This window comes from Aulostomus chinensis, chromosome 19 (genome assembly GCF_037954235.1).
Source record: "Aulostomus chinensis isolate RoL2024-O1b breed Wild chromosome 19, RoL_Achi_v1.0, whole genome shotgun sequence".
Taxonomy (NCBI): Eukaryota; Metazoa; Chordata; class Actinopteri; order Syngnathiformes; family Aulostomidae; genus Aulostomus; species Aulostomus chinensis.
In genome coordinates this window covers 11,067,210-11,080,715 of record NC_141338.1, presented here as the reverse complement: position 1 = coordinate 11,080,715, position 13,506 = coordinate 11,067,210, and the positions used below count along the sequence as shown (strand labels likewise).

Below are 13,506 nucleotides of genomic sequence, written 5' to 3'. Positions count from 1 at the left end.
TCATCCAAAATATTGAAAAATAAGAGGGCGGCACGGTGGTGCAGTGGTCAGCACTGTGGCCTCACAGCAAGAAGGTTCCGGGTTTGAGCCCTGGCTCCATCATAGGATCTTTCTGTGTGGAGTCTGCATGTTCTCCCTGTTCCTGTGTGGGTTCTCTCTGGTACTCCAGCTTCCTCCCACAGTCCAAAGACATCAAGAGGGGACGAGGCTGATTGATACTCTAAATTGACCGTAGGTGTGAATGTGAGTGTGAATGGTTGTCTGTCTCTATGTGTTGGTCCTGAGATGGACTGGTGACCTGTCCAGGGTGAACCCTGCCTCTTGCTCAAAGGCTGCTGGGATAGGCTCCAGCCTCCCGCGACCCTTAACAGGACAAGTGGCAGAAAATGGATGGATAAGTAAATGAATGGATTTAGTGTTTCAGAGACAACAAATCGAAAAAGCAAAAGAGGATCTACAGCAAAACAAATAAATAAAGATAAGGACAAACAATAGTTGAATTAGTTAGAGCCGCAACAAGGTTGAAGGTTAAAAGTCAGTATACATGTTGATGCTTCTACTGCTGTTGTTTTTCATTTCTATTGAACAGCTTGAGACCACCTGAGGGACACCTGACAATCTGCATCACCTATCAGGTCTGTTTGACTCCCTCCAGCTGGCAGCGACTTTGTTTCTACCTGCAGATATTTGGAAAAACACCTGCTGACACATAAAAAGTGACCCACCATCACAGACGAAAGCCTAAAGCTGATAATTCCAACTGCACTTGATGAAATAATCTGTGCCACACTTGCCCCACCTCTGGCAAAAATACCTGCTGTGTCATCCATGAAAGAGGCGTGGCTAAATGTTCTACCTCCCGGGTGTTTCAAACCAGACATCAGACGTTAACATGGTCCAACCTCCGTATGAGTCATAGCAACTAGAAATGTGTCTGTTCATAATCCTGACACACGATCACATGTACAGAATGTTATTGTCACACTCAGATGAGCAAAATCAACAAACTACATGCTGAGTATACAGTAGAATGCAGTACAAATATACATCACATGGTGGTAGTATTTTATCGTGTGTGCAGTGGAACACCTGCAGCTTCTGACCGTGAAGTTACCTGAAATAAGAGTCAAGACTCATTCTTTTTTTTTTTCTAGCATTTAACAAATTACAAAGGTAAATTCCCATTCATAAAATAGTGTCAATCAAATGAAAACAAGTAGATTAAAAGCAATACATACATGTCATATTGTTTAAAATTAAAATTTAGCTTTAATGTTTGGAAAAATCATCCAGTGCAACTCCTCTATCCTAATATCATCCATTAGACACTTCAAATGTTAATAGACAGCAATCACACATTAGCTAGAAAGAATTTCTCACCTAGCCAGTGTGTGAGATTCCGAGGCGTGTAACGTTCCTCTATTATAGCTTTCACACCGGATGAAACTGTTACTTTTTTCTTCCAGCGCTATTCACAATTTATCACCTTCTTGTTTCCTCATGACAAGTTTACTGTAAACACAAATGCCCCTGTTTGACACTGAAAAATGACTACAAGAAGTAAGGGCGCTGTAATAAACAGCATGATGATAATACTACTACTACTAATAATAAATATAACATTGAGGGAATTTGAGATCTTACTACCATTTTGTGTTGAGAGTGTTTACTTTTGAACCGCAGCCCACCATTACGATTCAGATTTGGTGCTTTAAGGGAAAATGTTTGTTTCATCACATCCCGCAGGCTCCTTTACCTAAACGTAACCATGGCAACAAAATGATTAACCCTAACACTGAAACCTTAAGACTTAACCATCAATTTAGGATTTAAGGTGTGCAACATTTTGGACCCACTAAGCATACTGACCCCGCAAACACCGGCAGACTACTAGTTAGCTTGATGAACTGGAGTGGGTGGAAAGTGCTAGCATACGTCCATCAAATGTCATCAAATACACTTTTTGTCTACTTTAATATACATCGTTGGACATAACATTTGTTATGTCATACCAATTTAAGAGTCAGATATATATTTTAATTTAAGAATGAGACAAACAGCAGGAACTACTTTCCTGACAAAACTTTTGGGCGCAGTGGTTTCATGAAGTTCATCATTGTAGCTTCGGCTAGCAGAACAAAAGGCTTGTCGAGGACGAGAGGAGCGATTGCTGCTACTCATCATGGTTGACTTTGACAGCGAGGGTTAGGGTTATTACTTCTGGACAATCCAAGATCCTGAGCCTGATCTTACTGAGGACTTTTCAATTTCACATACGCTAACAATTCTGGTCCAGTACTATCATTATTTCATTGTGCTAAGCTAACTAGCGGTCACCTGGTCTCTGTGGGTCACTAATGGACACTCAGAGGAGAGAGGGTACATCCTCTTGTGTGATTGTGGGTAGAAAGGAAATTCAGTACCCCCCCCCCCCCCCCCCCCCATGGTGTGTTCCTTTAAGCACTGACCAAAAATGTATATTTTAGGAACAAAGCTTGATTATGTATTTGAGTATCGTTCAAAACAGGGTTACGAACAGTTTTGTAGCAGCTAATGTTACATATCTGACCATCTCACATGGATTTGAAATTTGTACGATTTTTCTGGATGACGAGCGAAAGAAATTAATGATCTCTGAGTGACGGACATGTAAAGTGTTTGAAATGGGGCGATTATATCAAACCATTTGTTTCCCAAGTGCAGGAGGCGAATCCATTTCATCCAGAGTAATCAATCTAGTCTGAGGAAAACACAAAACAAACACACAACACATTTTGTTTTATTTTATCAGCCTGTCCTTGAATTGCTCTTCTTCATAAAATGGTTTCACTTCTCTGTGCGCTATAACCATTATTGAGCAGACTACTTTTCATAGCATGAAATTGATTTGAATAAAGCTTTGGGAGAAGGGGAGGGAAGGAGATATTTGTTACATATGGAGACAGAAAGGGGTTGGGAAAGCATGGTCAAGGAGAGAGGGCAGTCTGAGTGGCTGTTTTGCATGCACGGGGGCTTCTGTGGGAGAAGGAGTTGACAGGGCACCGCAGTGCTGCCTCCAGCTCTCAGACAACAGCTGCTCAGAAAGAGGAGACGTCCTGAGGGTGCTGCGACATGTCTCGCTCTTTCTCCATCTCTCTTTTCACCTGTCTGCCTTTTCCCTTTCACCGAAGAGACAAATATTCACACACACATAAACACACTACGCACACACCGGGGGTAGGAGAGATTCATAAGAAATTGGCTCTACTCAAAATATCTAAATTATTTGGTTTATCAAGAATAATGATCAGCATTGTGAGGGACTGTTCTTCTTCTTCTGTTTTCCATATTTGCAATGACATGCTTCTGTCGAAATTATTTATTTATACTGCCATAATTTGTTTATGAAATTTGTGTGATCGACCCATTTGCCAGAGTAAAGAGTAGAAAACCAATTTTCTCTGGGTAATTTTATTCAGAATCAGGATTATTTCTTTTGTCACGATATTATAACATTATTTGATTTGACAGCTCTTATTTTTTCAAACTTTTTCTCCCCTCCCTCAAGCACTGTCATCCCTCTGAGGATCTTATTAAATCTTTAAAGAATCATTAATTTGACATTAAGTCATCTTTAAAAAAAACACACACACACACACACACACAAAAACTGCATTGCAAATTTATAAATGGTCATTCCACATTTACTAGGCTTAAATTTTAATATGTAAAGTAAGATTCATTTTCTTTTCTGGTACTTTTAATTGCTCTGGGGGTGGCCCGGTTAGAAAACTAACAGCAGTAAATCACAAGCAAAATGTCTGACCATGAAGAGAAACCTTGTTTTGTCATATTAACCCTCATTCTAGGGCGATATATAGGAGGATAAACCTTCAAGCCCTCCGCTTTAGAAGGAATAGCTCCACGTTGCTTTTTTTTTTTTGCCCTTGGGTTGTCAAAATAGAGAAGAAGGGGTTGGACAGGCATGGATGAGGCATGGTCTGATCCCCAGACAGATAGAAATCAATACCAGAGCAAAGGCGGTGCACAGATGGACGGAGACAACCTACAGTTTAAGAGGGGAAGTTTAAAAGCTTGGCTATGAAGTTTTGGAGACAAATAGTCATTTTTTTTATGATCAAATAATCAAAAAGCCTTCATTAAGCTTCTTCAAAACCCTCCAAACCGAGAGCAGAGTGACAAAAATGTTCATCCTCAAGCACCGCTGGTTGTGGTGGTGGTGGTGGAGGGATTCGCCATCTCCCAGGCCAGATGGCGGTTATAATTCCTCATATGTATCCCGGGTCTCTCCTGAGGTATCTTCCCAGCACCGTCATGCCTGAGGAGACCTCCAAACACAGAGTGGCATTTTCATGAGAGGCTCAGACCACCTCAGCCAGCTCCTCACGCTGCCCACGTGCGCCAGTTCAGTGCTCAGGTTTACCACGATGACATTACAGACACCTCATTACAGTCGCCGGAGCATCTGCTGTCTCAAGCTTCCCGTCACTGTCTCGACTGTAAGCGAGGACGAGAGTAACGACTGTCACAATCTGCAGCTCTCACCTCCAGTCAGTCGGTAAACTCTTTCCAAAAGAGTTACAAGGTGCTGCACAAGGAAAACACTGAAAAACAGTTTAAAAAAAAGAGCGATAAAAACTCTACAGATGGCAGGACAAACAGTTAACAGAAGGCAAACACACATTATAGGATAAACTGCTCACAAACAGGTGACTTTTAACAACCCCTTAAAGCGTTCTACTGACTCTGTGTTTTAGAGATTTGGGGAAGATGTTTCCAGAGGGTAGGAGCAGGCATATAAGCCAATGTAGAGCTTTACACACCATGGTAATGATGTATAAAGCTCGGCTTAATCAAGGGAAATTAGCAAACTGTGGGGTAGTGAGTGGCATTGTTGTGTATTATTTAGAAGTCGAGTGGCTTTTTTTTTTCGATTAATTGAAGCTGAGACACAAAGCCGCCTGTGGCAGGACTCAAACTTGTGCCACAGTATTAGCAAGGAAGCCAAATGGGAGCTAGCATAAGCACCTCTGATGACACCTCCCGCTCGCCACCGTCACCTGCAAAGACCTTGGATAACCAACACCTGCATTTGTAATGTTTGTTTTTTCATCTCATTCAGCTACATTAGTATCATTCTGCCTCTCTCTCTCTCTCTCTCTCTCATCTCTTCATTCTCTGCACCTGTGTTCATCTGTCCTGCCCTAACAGGATTCACCTGTGTTTGATTACACACCTGTGTGTGTCTCATTTCAGTCCCTCCCCCTCTTTGTGTGCTCAGCCTGTGCTCCCTTTGCTAGCTCATCTTTGGTCTCTGTAACCAGCTTTAGCCTCCCTTGGGTTCGTTATTTAAAGCTCGGAGACTCTCGATTACAGAAAAAGCCTGTCAGATAGTTCTAGCTGCAAGCTAATGAAGACCAACTACGAACAGCAGAAAAAAGTCCAAAACATCAGTAGAAACCTCTCATATGCGTCATCCAGTATAATCTATGTCCTCTTGATCCAGCTGTATCGTCAATAATCCTCAATCAACTGGATTTTTTTCAAAAAAAAAAAAATTCATAAATGAAACACTCACTTGAACTTAATTGTGCTGGTCACAGTCCTGCTGAACCAGAAGTGTTTCATTTATCAATGTCGGTGGCACTAAGAAGTCCTGCAAGAGAGAAAAATAACTTTGTGGGTTCAAGAGACTGAACGGTGAGTCCATGACCCGATTCTCTCTGAATTGAATATTTGAGCCTTTGTCTTGCGTCTTACTCTTACACATTTGTTCACAGCCTTATTTAGTGAATAATCTATCCTTATTCACATTGTTAAGAGCACATTTGGTGGAGCGCCAGAGGTTTTTCAACTCAACAATGTCACAATATCATCCCTTCAAAATGCTATATTAGCTTTAAGGAACAAACCTAAGTAAAGATAAATGCGCCCGCGGTACTAACCTGGATTCACTCCATTACCAACTGTATATTTGTAGTTAGTCTGCTCCTTTTGCAACCCTTCAGGAAAATAAACTAATGTGCTGGGCGCCTGTGGCACAGTACTTAGAGTTCGTCCTGGAGATGGATTGCCCTGCTAGCTGCTATCTTTCCTCTGTACGTACAGGTGAAGGGCAACTTGGCCTTGTTGACCATGCAGCACATCGCCTGTGTGTGTGAAAGTTATATTCAGGGCATCAAACTGTAGTAATATGGTATTTAATGGTCTAAATGAAGGTTTTATGACGTTTGAAGGCCATTTTTATTGATTTGATGGTAAACCAATATTAAAGTGGAAAGGTCAGTTATGGGAACACTGATAATAGCGATGTCGTGTACCTCATGGGTTCCATATCTCAAGGATTCTAAGCCCACTGCTGTGACCTTAAAAGGAATGTTAAGGTTCTGAATGCTAATAACTGCTTTGCTTTTTTTTTTCTTACCTTAAATGAAAAATGATTGCTGTAACTGCTCGACTGAAGCCCCCCACCCCCTATGAATTATTAGAAAATTCCCATTATCAGCCCATATGTAGCCAGATGTTTTCATGCCAAATACTCAAGCAAGTAAATGAATAGCAGGGAGGGCATGGCGAAGACGTGTCAATATTTAACTCTGTATAGGATATTTTCTGCATTTTGATATCAAAAGCGAGGCCAGATGTTTAAACCTTAAGAAAGAGAATGCAGGGCGCCACAGAAGAGATGGACTAGACCGCAGAGGAATATGTGATGATTGGATGGCGCGCAGGAACCTGTGATTATGAATTGCAGTCGCTCCATCTGGGCCACGTTCTGCCAGCCTCCCCAGAGCCCAGATTTAAATGAAACACAGTTGCCCCATAAAATTATTCAATTCAAAGCTTTTCTCTTTTTTTGGTCTGATGTGTACATATTAAGACTCGTAACTCCATAGTGTAACTCTTTAAAACAAAAAATTAAATATAAGCAACAGCACATGGTAGAGTTCAGGTATGAAGAGGACGGTCATACAAGCTAGGAGCGGATCGAAAAGAATTTTTTTACTATGTAGCATAACATTCAATATTTCAAAACGTTCCTTTTGAGAAAATCAAGGTGGGATTTATTTCCATGCGGCTGCAGTGCTGAAGATGAATGTGTCTGTGTCACCAATGTAAATTCCCATTTTGCATTGATTTTCTTCAAGAACACCCCCCCCCCCCACCACCACCACCACCACCCCTTCCCAAAGCCGTGCCTCTCATTTGACCTCAGGTAGTAAACAACACACTCATGTAAGCCGGCGTAGCTATGCATCATCATGAGCCAGTGTCAACAGCACTTGTATTCTCTGCACCTGTATTTCCAACAGATAATAAAAAAAGGATTTTATCATTATTTTTCATCAGCGCTTATCTGATCACTTACCATCACATTCTGGTGGACAATTATTTGCCATGGTTGGGGAACGTTTTCCCTGGGTGCTTTGTAGTCTGTTCAGTGTTGGTTAACGTGAGTGTGAAGTTTTGTCTTTGTAGTCTCATCCTCGTCCTCCGATTGCTGCTGTTTGGTTCAGAAGCTTTGCATTTTGAAGAGATTGTGGCTGCTAGTTGAATCGATCAAAAAAAGAAAGTTCTGTAGCTTTTAATTGTGAGCGCTTGTTGCTCATGAATGGTATTTGAGATCCACCTCAGATCTGGTTGGTGCAAGAAGAACTCTACTCTCCAGGAGCTGCATGCTGACCTTTCTAAACGCTCCTGGATTATCTGGGATTTGGTTCACCTGCGATATGGCAACTTTGACTGAAACGTGAGAGGAGCATCCCATCCTTCCTTCATGGTCCCCTGTGTCACTTCATTTGTGTTTGTTTTCCATTTCTCTCTTTCCCGAGCCGTGTGAGTCGGTGGGTGTTTAAGCAGGAAGGATGGGCTCTCCAGCAGCTATATTATGTTATCAGAGGCTCAGTCTCTCCTCCTGTTCTCTGCTTAGCTCTCAGAAAAGAGCTGTCATGTTGAGATATGGGCCAGTGTCACGCTGCGCTGTGCCACAGCAGTGTTCAGCTCTAATGTTTACCTGCCACACTGAAGTCAAGGTCAGTGAATTGTGATGGCTGCTGCCCCGTTCAGGAGCACCAGGTGAGACCTTCATGAGACGAGGAGCTGTCGAGTGTTTTAGTGCAGCTTGTGTCTCCTATTTCACCCGCTGCCTTTTTGAACCGCAGAGTAGGATTGATGATGTTTTTTGTTGTTTTTTTTGTTGTTTTTTAAGAGGGTGTCGTGGGTGGTTCCTCTGCAGGGTGACAGTCAGTCAGGCTTGACAGGAATTGTGTGTTGTTACTCTACTACACTGACAATCACCTCCTGAGAGGCCTCTTGGCAGAGATGAGAACCATTGCTAAGCACTGCAGAGCTCCGTCACAGTGAGAAGTCTGCGTTACATCCAGTGATAGAGGAAGTACTACTTCCTTTTTAGTTATGTAAAAGTCTAAAAGTAGCTTCTTTTTACTTAAAGGTCAAAATTCTATGGTTAAGTACAAGTGCACGAGTATAATTAGTAAATCATTATGCAGAATGTTTCAAGATGACGTCCTTGTAGAACAATAGGCCTCATTCATCAAAGGGTTATGCACAAATTTGTTCCAGAACTTGTTTAGAGTCAACTCAACTCCAGAGAGTATCACCGCAAGGAAGCAAAGTTTTACGGCTGTGAGCAACTCCTCCTTCCTGACATCTTTGAACCTCTGGTGACATTCAGGTCAGCGCAAGCCAGTAACAAGGAGCCAGGGTTGAACTCTAGGAATTCTTGGCCTTTTTCAGGATGTATTAGTAGGATTTAGTCCATCACGTGAAATGGAAAGACGTGTTTGTTTCGGTTTCTGGAAAATCATCTTGATTTGTTCTGGATCAGGGCATCACTTTACAATAAGGGCCCCCCCACACACACACACACACTTCAAGGATTAATCAATGGTTGTAAGCAAGATCTGATAGCCTGTTTTAATCATGGATGGAACAGATTTTTGATGCTTGTGTTCTGTGTCTATGCTCTGATTTAGTCTCTCTATCACTAACAGATGCATGTAAGAATCATTTGACGTTGTAGTTAATTAAAGCGGAATTGATTCCACACACTTTGCATACCACCATGTAAATTAGAACAGTACTGCATCATATCATCAAGCATATACGTAAATAAGGAGGAAAATTAGGTGTCGGATAAATTTAGTGGAGTAAATTTACAAATTTTGCCCCTGAAATGTTTTGGGATTCTTTTATTGTCATTATCATCATGTAAAACATAAAAGAATGAAATTAGGTATTTGGGTCTCACTGGTCAACATAAGATCCTAAAATTAAAATGCTTAAGCTCTCCCTCACAGGAAATACAAGATGAAATAAATAAATCAACAAGAGCAGTAAAACCATTTCAAAAATCAGTGTCAGCCAAGTAAAAAAGGCTATAAATGTAGCAGCTAATATTGTCATTAAAGGGGGGGCATTACCACTGCTGGTGAAATCAGAGGTTGGACCTTGTAAACCTGACTCAATAATATATCTGGAGCCATCTGGTAGGAGACGCCGACTCCTCGCGGCGAGAGCGCTGTATAGTCCTCTGTTAACCTTCAGCGCCATTCTATCTGATGCCTGTTGTGTTCTTGCTCTAATGCAGATTTTAATTGTTTATCAGGGTCATTATAATTCAGTCACAGTCTGTGATGCCGGCAGTACATCCATAATGGCGTAGCAGTAGAGTAATCAATCACAATATCGGGCAGCAACACTTGTCACATGACATCTAAGATCCAAAAGACGACAGCCATACACACTCCCTGCAGTGCCAAGTTGGAATCAGGAGGATGATTCATAGAGGAATGTGCAGGGATTTAAAAATGCAGCCTCCCTTTCATGTGGTATTAAATGTTGCAAATCAGATTTGTCACATAGAAGTCTGATCAATATTCTTTCAAATGTCTCACTATTTGATATCCAAAAGGCTCTCCTGAAATGGTCTTAAAGTTAGAAAGTTGAAAATCAAGCAGAATATTAATTCAATTAAAACTGTCAGGATAAAATTGTTGTTCTTTTTAAAAAGCTGCCAAACATGCGCATCCAACCATCTGGAAACTTAATTAGAAACTTTTCAAATTTTGCATTTCTTGATTTTTGTCTGCCTGAAGGCAAAATGACATTTTAATCCAATAAAACTTTCTTTTAATTTCTTCAGATTCTACCATCCAGACAATTTAGTCTCCAATTAAATTCTGCATGTTTTTGCTGAAGCACCTGGAGGGAGAACCTGGAGGGAGGACCCACACGGGGGGAAAAGCGACAAACTCCAGCCAGTCGAACAGAGATAATTCTTGCTTAAAGTACCTTTTCTTGTCTTGGAAATCAAGTTGGATGGAGCTAAAATTACAGTGGCAAGTTTCTTCATTTGAACTTCAAATTAAATGACAAATTAACTACATCACACTCGGAGTGCACACGGCTCCGCCAAGGCAACCTCAGCCAATCCTACTTTAAAAAAAAAAAAAAAGGTCGCTTTTCGCTGTGATAAATGGATCTGCCCCAAATTTAATGGGTTCTTCATTGGCCCGTGCTACACCTCTCTGCCGAGTTGGGTGAGAATTGGCCTCATAGTTTTCATGTAATCCCACACAGGGCACAGAGAACATTACCTCCTTGGTGGAAGTAACAAGGAACGACCGGAGTCGTCTTTCTTCTGAATATGTGAAATCTTTTGTCAGTGCATCGTCGCCGGCGTGTTCTTAATATCTATATTTACACAAACTGTATCATCACATAATGCTATATATGATATTTAGCTGCAAAGGATCACAACCTGGGGTCTCTTATCTGTTGGCAGCAGCTTGAAAGATTGATCCCTCTGATTCTCCGTCAGAGCAAAGGGGAAGTAAATAAAGGAAGAATCACTGCTGGTGGTTTATTGAGGAGACATGCTGTTCTGCTGTGTTTACTGCTCTGTCAAAGGATTTCCTCCATACTGACAGACATGTATGCCAGACTGTGACAGTCTCTTTCTTTTTTTCATAGAAACCAAAGGGAATAGCCCTTTAAGTGTGTGTGTGTGTGTGTGTGTGTGTAGTCATATTAGATTGCTTTATAGGTCAGGTTTCAATCTGGATTAACGCCCCTGCTGAATAAGACAGATTTCCATGGGGCATAATTAATGTGAGTCATGAATAATTTGTCTTTTTTTTTTTTTTTTCCACGAATTGAGGAATTCTTTCAGATAAATATAAACCTGCAGAGGCATGACTGCTGGAGAAAAGTTCTGTCAGAATTAGCAATGTGTGGATGGCCGAGCTTACTGAGGCTTTCGTGGTTTTTTTTTTGTTGTTGTTTTTTGCAGGATCCTATCAGGAAATCAGTTTGAAAGATGTCATTATTTCAGAATAATCACATACCTGCTGTAACAAGGGCCTCTGCTTCAATGTTTTCTAACTCCAAGTGTACAAAATGCCTAAACAAAGCATGCAGAGTCTTAAACAAACAGAATTTGACAAATTATCCTTCTGCCACAGTTATTTTCCGCATGGTAACTTCCCCCCCATTTCTTGACAAAGCAATCAACTGCAGCGCTGAGGTCAGACGATATAATCCCACTTTAAAGGTAAAAAACAAAATATAACAATATTTCAGCGAGGCACTTGACACAACAAAATGCATTCACGTAGACCGCAAAGTTCTCGAGTGCGAATTGAATGCATTTAAAGGTTGATCTCCCTGCTGGGAAAACGCATTTAATCTGATTTGTTTGGTTTATATTGGTTTCTTTTGCTGCTGTTGCTCATTTCTCATGTGGTTTCCCTGATGGGGGGGAAAAAAAAACAACCCCGAATCTGATTCAAGCTACACAAAAATGTATGAATGCAACTGAAATAAAAACCGACAGATTCCATGCAGCAGAATTTCAATGTCAGTGTCATATCATATTATGTAGCGCCAGCAAAAAAAACAAACACTTTAGCTCATAATGAAAAGTTGTGAAAACGACGTGAGAATCTTCGCGTTGAGATGGAGACACAATCACTGAAACCCCAGCATGTTGACGAATACCTAAATCCACTGACGCAAAGTTTCCCTACACTTGTAAACTATTTTTCCAGTAACTCATTGGTTGTGTGTTTTTAGTCATATTTGCAAAGATAAGTGGTACACCCCGTTTTGGCATCTTATGACCATGTAATAAATCAGCCAGAACAAGCAATTCCATGATAATCAAGTGTGTAAATGGGCTTCGGTGGCAGCAAATCAAGCCGACCTGTAAACATGACAGATGGACAGAGTGGAGAAGCGGTGACCCCCTCGCCTGTTTCCAGGGAAGCTGCTCTGATGGAGGAAATGTAGACAGACTTATTTCCGATTAGATTTGGTGGGCAGAGCAGAGCGTGGCTACATGTGAATTTTCTTACATATTTGGATGATGTCATTAGTCACACTTTAAGCACATTTTTAATATCCCCATTAGGTGATGAATTCATCCATTCAGAAACTTGTGCATTTTTGTCGTTGAGCAAAAGATCCTGAAATAAATAGGTGTCAGTACGCTTGGCTGTATTTTCAGTGGTCTAATCATTATGTGGTACGCCATCTTGAGGATACAGTGAGCAAAACTGCACTGAATTTGATTTTAAGATTTGAACAGTGGTTCCCGCATGTCTCAAGTCATGCTGAGTCCCTCTAACAAGGGAGCATGTTAGCTAAAATGCTACATTGGCACGTCCTCCTTTGGGAGTTTTAGTGACTGAAGTTGTATGTCGTGGTTGGTCCGGACCTTGTTGTTCTCTTTATTTTCAGTCTATGCTCCCACTGCCATTCCTGCCTCGTGTTCTCAGCTGGTGTAAATATCTCACATGACCTTGGAACACTTGAATTTGGTGGAGGTGACATTATCTGTTTTACATGCCAGTAGCACAGAAATGATGCCGGAGGAGAGTCAGGATCCAGTCATCAGGGAGACAGGAGATCAGTCATGTAGTGTTGTGTAATGTAGTGTGGAAAGTGTAGTTTCATGATGTATCAGTGAAGTTCTGGTTTACTTTAGACACAAAAAGAGACGCTATTGGTTCTGTTAGAGGAACTGAATAGAATTCTAACACCTGAAATACACCGGGGCCATCGGAGCAACCACAATAAACCAGCTAGGAAAAAATAACAATCTTTCTGGTGGTCTCACGCATGTCCTCCGTGACTAACATCAGCATAGCTGCTGTAATTGATTACGATTATAGACTGCAGTGACCCTCGCTAATCTCAAATTATGCAGATAGACTCTGCATATTTAAGGTTTAAGGCTAATCTTCAATCCCATGTTTTAACAACCACCCGTCACATGACGATCATTAACCAGGAAATGTGTGGCCACTAAGAAAAAAGGCTTTTAATTGTGCCAGTATTATTAACACATTATGTGCAGTTTTCAATCATCATCAGTTTCTGTTACATCATCCTGGTGCTCCACAGCTGCCAGGCCAGAGGTCAAACTACCCAATCTTGTTTCAAAAATAAAACACAACTCCTCAATATCTTGGAAAATGCAAA

General features: G+C 41.2%; 1 protein-coding gene across 2 annotated transcripts in view; it reads left to right on the top strand.

Moving 5' to 3' along the window:
- Positions 1-5,292: 5,292 nt before the first annotated feature.
- Positions 5,293-13,506, top strand: part of cabp7b (calcium binding protein 7b) — a 51,462-nt gene continuing 43,248 nt past the window's right edge. For both annotated transcript variants that reach the window (XM_086186829.1, XM_086186825.1), the window contains exon 1: positions 5,293-5,700. The gene's annotated coding sequence lies outside the window, so the exon portion shown is untranslated. The remainder of the gene's footprint in view (positions 5,701-13,506) is intronic.